This window comes from Camelus bactrianus, chromosome 6, assembly GCF_048773025.1.
Source record: "Camelus bactrianus isolate YW-2024 breed Bactrian camel chromosome 6, ASM4877302v1, whole genome shotgun sequence".
NCBI classification, from domain to species: domain Eukaryota; kingdom Metazoa; phylum Chordata; class Mammalia; order Artiodactyla; family Camelidae; genus Camelus; species Camelus bactrianus.
In genome coordinates, this window is record NC_133544.1 from 4,320,285 (window position 1) to 4,328,159 (window position 7,875).

The following is a 7,875-nucleotide window of genomic DNA, read 5'->3' on the forward strand; positions in this document are numbered from 1 at the left end:
CGGTTTAGGGAAATGGGGATGGTCCTGGTAGATGGTGGGGTGGTAGAAAGGGAATCAAAGGTGTTTAACCTCTGGGGAGGGTACCAGGAGGTCCTGGACTTAGGTGGGTGTTTTGTGTACAGTCCATTTGCATCAGTTAGTTTGCATCTAGATGCAGGGGCTAGGAGTGGGAGGCCATCTATTTCTCGGCCTACCCTTCCCACTGTGCTGAGGCGGGAAGTGATCTCTGCCACTCTGAACCTCGAGTAGGGGGCCTTGGCCTTGGGACCATCTCACAAGGCCCTGGCAGGTTTGAGGATGCACTTGCGGTCCTTGGGATGGGTTTGGGAAGTCAGGCCAGGGGGAGCCCCCACCTCCCACCCCACCTGCCCTAGAGCTCTAAGTCCGCTCTCCAGAACCAGGAGCTGCTCTGGGCGGGCTCCTGGAGGCTGGAGGGAGCCCCCACCCCCTTGTGGAAGGCACCTCTTCCCTGCCGTTCTTGCTGAAGACCCAGAAAGAGGGGAGGGCATGTTGCGAATCGTGTTGGCGACAGGCTGGAGGGAGCAGTCACTCAGTAGCTGCCTCTGACCGGTTCCCCCCGCTGTGGCCCCTGCCTTTCCTTTACCCCATTCTCTTCCACGAACTATTTTCTCAAGGAAAGGAACTGAGTTCAGAGATGGAAGGTCTTTTGCCCAAGGCCCCCGGGCTACAATGGGAGTGGCTGGAGGTCCAACTGTCCACCACATGGAGACGGCCACGGCTTCTCTGACACCACCCCCTTCCCTCTGAGAACCCTGACCTCAGCCTCCAAAATTATCCTAGGCAGCGGACAGATCGGGTATGGCTGGATTCTCAGCTAGACGTTAAGGAGGGGCGGGGGATCGCAGGGCTGAGTGGCCTGAGGTGAGGGCCCGCCCCCCTCCTCCACACTATGGACTACTTGGAGGCTGCCCCGCCCCCGGCGGCCTTTGGAGGCTACACCATCTCCACCCCTCCCTTCCCTACCTGGGTCCCTTCCCACCTCTGCCCTCCGCAGTTTGGGAAAGGAAGGGAGGCCTTGGGAGGCCAGGCTCACGCAAGGGCTTCTGAGCCCAAACATCAGGAGAGCTCAGGCTGAAAGGACGCTCCCTCGTCCCTTGGCAGGCTGACACCTGCTCGCTAATCCCAGCTCCACCCCCTGCCTGCCGAGGGCCAGTCACTCCCACTCCAAGTCCAGGCTCCTGGTCTGTAAACAGGGGTGCCATACCTGTCTCCGAAAGGAACTCCGGTTTTCATAAGCAGAAAACCACTGTACTTACAAAGCCTGGCCCCTTCGGGCCCTTCCTCCAACAGCTGCCACCAGGCCTCCTCCCCAGTCAGCTGGAGAGCTGGGGCTGAGGGGTGGGCAGGTCCTTGGGACTGAGCCCTCCACCAGAGCCCCCTGCAGGGCCGCTGCGCGGAGGGCTTTCCTGCCTGCCAGGACCTGTAAGCCTAGAGCTTTCTGTTGGCTTGCTCTAGTCTCAATAAAGCGTTTGTAAATTCAGGAGACCAGAGATTTCTTTTCAGCAGGCAGACACTGAGAAAGGGTGGCTGAGGAGCCGTGGGGCGGGGAGCTGGGTGACTGTCACAGGCTTCAAGGCTGCAAAGAAAGCACGAAAATGCCAATCGGGCCCCTTGGGGAGAAGTCAGCACCGTCTGCCGTCGGAGCAGACCCTGGGGGCTGAGGAGCACAGAGCCGGACCAGTCAGGATAGCCCCCTCCTCTAGCTGTGCCCCCCCACCCCTCTCCCCACTCCCCTCCTCTCCCTGCAAGCCCCTTCTCTCTGCAGTACAGGCCTATGGGATCACAGAGAAGGCAGATAGCCCCAGTCCTCAGAAAATGCTTGCCCCACTGGTCATCACAGCCTGGGGTGGCAAGTGGTCTGCACAGGTAGCAGGGACTCCGCCTGCCAGCCGAGCTGGGCTCCTTCCTTCTGCTAAGCTGAGTTGGCTCTGCCTGCGACCCTAGACCCACCCACCCCCAGCCCCCAACTGCAAGCAGGAACAGGAGCAGGAAAGCCAGTGGTCCTCTGGGCAGAAAGAACAGAGCTGGGTTTCAGTCCACCCAGGGCACCAAGGAGGCTGGTGATGGGTGAAAGCTTTCTAAGGGAACCCACCCTTTCCCACCCACCCCCACCTCTACCCCCTCTTCAAACACGAACATGGCCCCCAGCCTGTACCAGGCCACTTCGCCCTTGATTAAAGACAGAGTCACTGATCAAGGAAGCCCAGCAGGGTCCAGCTGGAGGGACCTCGGAGACATGGGCATGCACAGAGGGGGCAAGGCAGCTGTAGGGGGAGATTCAGCCCCACCTTGACACCTCACTCTGCACCCCTGCTGGTCCAGTCTTAGCGGGACATTGTACCATCGGGGAAACTGAGGCCCAGCAAGGACTCAGAGGAGCCTTCGTTCTGTCTTCCCCTCTCCCTCCTCTCCCAAACGCCATGCACTCTCCATCCTTTCTCCAAGAGAGGACAGAGCTTCCCTGGCCCTGCCGGAGAGCGAGCTCTTCCGGAAAGGGCTACTCTGTGACTAAGCGAGCCCAGTGCCCCACACTCAGCGCGGCTGGTTGGAGCCCTAGAACAGAAATATCCTAGAGACAGAGGGCAAGGAGCTCCCCACCACGAGGCCAGAGGCCCTGGGTTATGGGTTTACGAGCGAATGGGGGCTGCTTTTCTGCCTTTCCCTGGGATTTAGATTCAAGTTTGGCCGGAATCTCATCAGGGCCTCCTCAAGGCTGGTCTGGGTCCAGATTGCAAGGCCCGTTTCAGAGGTGAGCACACTGAGCCCTGAGGACTCTGAGACAGGTGTGCAGCTAATGAGTAGCAAGCTGGGATTCGAACTTGAGTCTGCAGAGACTCCAAGCTCTGGGCTCTCAGCTCAGCCAGCCAAGTGGCAAGAGAGAGCAGGGCAGGGAGGGCCAGGGGGAAGCTGCCAAGGCCACCCCAGGGCCCTGCCCTCCGCGGCTTGGGTGAGGACGCAGCCCACCACCCTGGGGGCTCGGAGGTCTCCTTGCAAAGACCCCAGAGATGCACAGCTGCCATCGCTCTGATTCTTCCCCAAAGCTGAAGTCCTTCTGAGAGACAGAGTATCATTTTTGTTCTGCTAAGGGGAGGGGGCTTGAGGGTGGAGGCTGGAGGGAAATGAGAGACACACCCTGATACATTTAGGTTCCGGAACATGACGGTTTGGCTTCAAGTTCAGTCTGAGAGAAGCCTCACCAGTCTGAAGTGGCACTGAGCTCAGCCCAGCTGGGTGGGAGCAGACGCACCCTCCTTTCCGGGCTGTGGGGGTGGGGGGCGCCCAGGGAGCACAGAGCCCTCACGCACGTGTCCCCCGAGCCAGGACGCAGGCCCTCATGTGATGCGGGGGGAGGAAGAGGGGCTCCCCGAGGCCCTGCCACAAACTCCAGGGAGGGAAGATCAGAGGCTCCTTGGTTTGGGTCCTGAGGAGTGCTGACTTCTGCAGGGTCTCCCCTCTCCCCTGAACAGAACTGATTTTTCATCATCCATAATGGGATTCAAAAATAGATTTTTCTTGCTTCCTTTCTCACCATTGGGATCGACATGGATGTCAGGTTCACAAGTCTAATTGTCCACGTCATCAATCAAATTATCCTCTTAAAGGGCCACTGAGTCATGCTGCCTGCGGAGGGAACTCTTGGGGTCTCCAGAAGGGTTAATGACAGCTCCCTGCCCCGCCCCCACACCTTAGAGGTAAACTCACCCCTGCCCTGGAGGGAGGAAATCGGGACCAGACGAAAAAGGCGGCTTTTCATCACTTATCCTGTCGATGCAGGCTTTGGCAAAAAGTACAGCAATTCTTCATTCATCAGAAATTCCCAGAAGTTAATTTTCCATAAAACGGAGGCGTATTTCTTTAAACCTAGCCGTTCATCTATTCAGCATTGGCTGAGCTCCTACTGCGTGCCTGGGGCCCTGCTGGGGATGGGGTGCGGACAACATGGGTCCTAGGGTGGTCCCTCCAAGAGTTCAAGGGGCAGGCGTGTGTGTGTGTGTGTGTGTGTGTGTTTGTGTGTCTCCACATGCCCTTGTGCTGGGAGGGAGTTTAGCAAGTGTGCACACGAGGGGAGGGGGACTGAGCTCTTCTCAGAGTGGTGGGGGGAGGTCCTCCAGCTGAGTGTGTGAGGATGCACAGTTCTCCAGGGTGTGCCGGTATGGGGGGACCTTTGGGTATGCCCGCGTGAGGTGAAAGTGTGGGTTGTTCATGGCAACTGGGGCAGAGTTAGGCTGGAGAAAGAACATTACAAAATTTTCAGCATTTTGGATATGAATCCCTCCAAACTAGTCTTGAATGCTCTCCATCCTCCCCTACCCTGGCGAACAGTCCAGGGAACACAGCCCCCGCCTTTTCTCACACCAGGGTCAACCCACAAACACATGCTGCCCAGACGTGTGCCAAGAATGGGCTGAGCTGCCTCTACTGGTCCCTGCGGGGCCTGCCCCTCAACCTTCCCAGGAGGGTCCAGCTAGGGGTGCCCTTCACACACCTGCAGAGCACCCCGTGATCACGTGTGAACAGGAGACCTCCTTTGGTCACAGAAGAAACCATCTTCTCAAGCCCTGAGCCCCAGGAAAGGACCCCCACCCGGGCCCCAGCTTACAGGCTTGGGGGTGACTGTGGCAGAATCCTAGTCCCTCTCCAGCCCCCAGTGTCTGGTCTAAGGAAAGGAGTCGCTCGGCCTGCCACACCTGTCAAGTTTCAGGATGTGAAAACACACAGCTCTCGAGGAATTTAAGATGGTCCCGTACTATATTTATTCTCTTATTTGTAAGAGAGCATTAGCGTCTCCATTCAATTACATTCAAAGGATGTTTTCGGTGTCCTACAGCATCCTAAGCGTCAGGGATCTCTTGCAAGGGAAGGCGCTGCCTGTGCCCAAGCAGGGCCCTGGGACAGCCAGGCGAGAGGTGAGGGCATCCTGTGTTTGTCCTCTCTCCCTTCCTCCTCTGGGGCCTTCCCCACTACCTGCCGAGTCCTCCCAGCTCTTGCCCCCTTCCCCCCCCACCCCACCAAGGGTCCTGGCTAGAAACCAGTGAGCCAGTGGCCTCCCTCCCCTCAGCCACCCGCCGGCATCACCATCCCCCAAACACGTCTCCCCTGCCTGGTGTTAATGGCTTGGGCACGTGTGCCCGACCTCAGCGGGACCAGAGCCCCTTGCTCAGCCTCACACCCGCAGCCGGCAGCCTGCAGGGCTACCCACGGTGTGTTTGTGGATTAAGTGAATTAATGAATAAATGAACGAGGCATGAAGTGTTCTCAGAGGGTTACCACAGGCCCCTCGCAAAGATCCTGCGTCCTAGCAACTAGCCTGGGCCGCGTGGCCCTCTCCAGCCAGCGCTTTCTTGCCATCTCTGATCACTGGGTTCCCAGAGTTGCAGATGCCCCAAACTGGGCTTCCTAGGGGCGGCCCCTAAGGTTGCCATGGTGACCCCACCTTGTTCCCTCCCCACCAGGACCCCCCAGTTCTTTTACTAGGAATGTAGAATGTGGGGAGCAGCTGCAATGAAACCACAGCCAGCACCCCCCACCATCACCTGCCCCCCTGCCCACCTCCTCCAGCGGCTGGCTTCTGCGAGCTGCTCTCCACAAGCCCGTTCCTATGGTGACGGACGCTCTGCGCCTTGCAGGCCCTACCTAGCTGCCTGCAGCAAAGCTCCAGCTAGGGATGGGGGGCAGGGGACACCCAGCCTGAGCTGACCCCAGGTTCCCCCACCCAACGCACATGTGGTTTCTTGGTACCCCAAACTCAAATATGGTGTTTTACAATGAGCCTTAATTTGATCCCGGCACAGAAATGTCTGTTCCTCCTCCCTCTCCACTTGGAGGGGCTCCTCTATTAGCCATAGTGCTTGATGCTGGGGCCCAGAGAGGCTGAGCGATTCCCCCTAGTTCACACAGCAAGGCATTGACCGAGCAGGACCAGATTGTTGGTGCCCCACTGGGATGACTGTAAAAGTTGATTATAAAAGTGCTCTGAGGAACTTCTAGGTTCTGTTGTTTAAAGGCATGTGTCCGAGGTCTGAGCAGAAAGCCCACAGACTGAAAATGGAGAATAAGTCATGCCACAAGAATAGGGTTCTAGTTGGGACTGAGGGAGCAGTCCTTTCTTTACTGCTTTGGTGTCAGGGAGTTTGGGGAAACAAGACGGCTTCTGGGGATGGCTGCACTCTGTGCCCATCCTGGTTCTCCTTCCTTCCTTCTTCCCGCCCTGCCTCTGGCCTGCCCACCCACCTGCGTGATGGCGTCTGGCTCTCTCGGGCATTTTTACTCCAAAGCTGGTGCTGGGAGGGAGCCCCGCTACCTCGCAGCATCTGCCCTGGAAAGCTCCCTGGAACACCCACCTACGTTTGTCATCCCGGCCTCCTTGAAGCCCACCACCACCCAGTGGTCACACCTCCCTTGGCCTCCCCCCCCCCACCATGGGCTCACAGGCCCCAAGTCCTGAGGGGCTTACCTCCTCAAAGGCTCTCCCATACTCTCCTACACCCCCATCCTTTCCATCACCACCCTGGTCCAAGCCAGCAGCCTCTCACCAAGGCTGCGTCAGCCTACGGGCCTCCAAAGGCCAACTCCCCAGGGTCTGCAGAGCAGGAGTCAGGGAGAGGCCTTCTAGATGCATGTCTCTCAGAGTGTGGTCCTGCTTAAACTCTTCACAGAAGGGATGTGAAGGAGGGGAAGGAGAGAGGGATGGAGGGAGGGAGGGAGAGGGGAAAGAAGGGAGGGAGGGGCTCCTGCCTTTTGAAAATCCATTTTAGCTCCCCCAGGGCGGCACACTCCAAATTAGGCGCACAGTAGGTTGTCATTAAGCATTTGTGGAATTGAATTGCACCATCTTATCCCAGAATAGAGGAGGAAGCATTTGGCAGGGATGGGGGTGCACCTTGGGGAACAGAAATGGTCTTTTAAAGCCTGGGGAGCCCCTCTTCCCTGCAAGATTTGCCTCCATCCTGTAGACGAGTTTCTTTCCGGCACCTACCTTCTGCCTCTCTCCGATGGGCCAATTATCTCTGATTGTGTTTTACTTAATTCTGCTGTGAGCTGCTGGCAGCAGCCTTCGCTGGCCATGGCCAGCAGCAGGGCCCCCACGGATCCAGGCGTGCTGAGGAGGGGACCCGCCAGCTCATTCTCACGCTGGTGGTGGGTTGTTTTCCGGTGTTTGTTTTGCTTTGGTTTTTTCCTGTTAACTAGAAAAGGTAAAAGGAACAATCTTGCGTTTGCTGTTTTCTGAGTATTTTCTCTGCACAACAGGGGGTGGCAGGAGGAAGGCAGAGGTACAGAGGGCGGTGGCGGGTGAGCTTGGGAAACTTGCTCGGGCACCCTGGGAGGCTACAACCCTCCGTGGAAGAATCGTGCAGGGAAGGGAGACTCCAAATGGAAGCCCCATCCAGCGCTAGGTCCTTGATAAGTGCTCAGGGTCTCATCCCGCCCCGCCCCTGAAATGAGGGTGCTGATGGTGTGGGCCAGACGCAGAGGCGCTGTGCGCACCGCAAAGGGCCGCGCGGGGTGGGTCACTTCCACTCTGCCCTCCGGGCCCACGTGCCCGAGGCCCTTGCCGCCCCCTGACCCGGCACCTACCATCCATTTCTGGGGGTGGGCCCAGCCTCATCCTTCCCCACTTGGCAGCTTGAGTTAACAAGGAGACACGAAACCAGGGGGCTGGGGAGGCCCTGCAGGACTCAGGCAGGGTCCCAGCAGGAAACAGACGGCGCACACAGGATGGTAGGTTTGGGGAGAGGTGAATAAAGGGCTATTTACAGAGTCACGGGAGGGGTGTGAGGGAACCAGAGGGGTAACAGTAGGCCCAGTTGCCCCGTGGGCCTCGGGGGCCTGGGGCGCAACATCACCCCGGCTGGA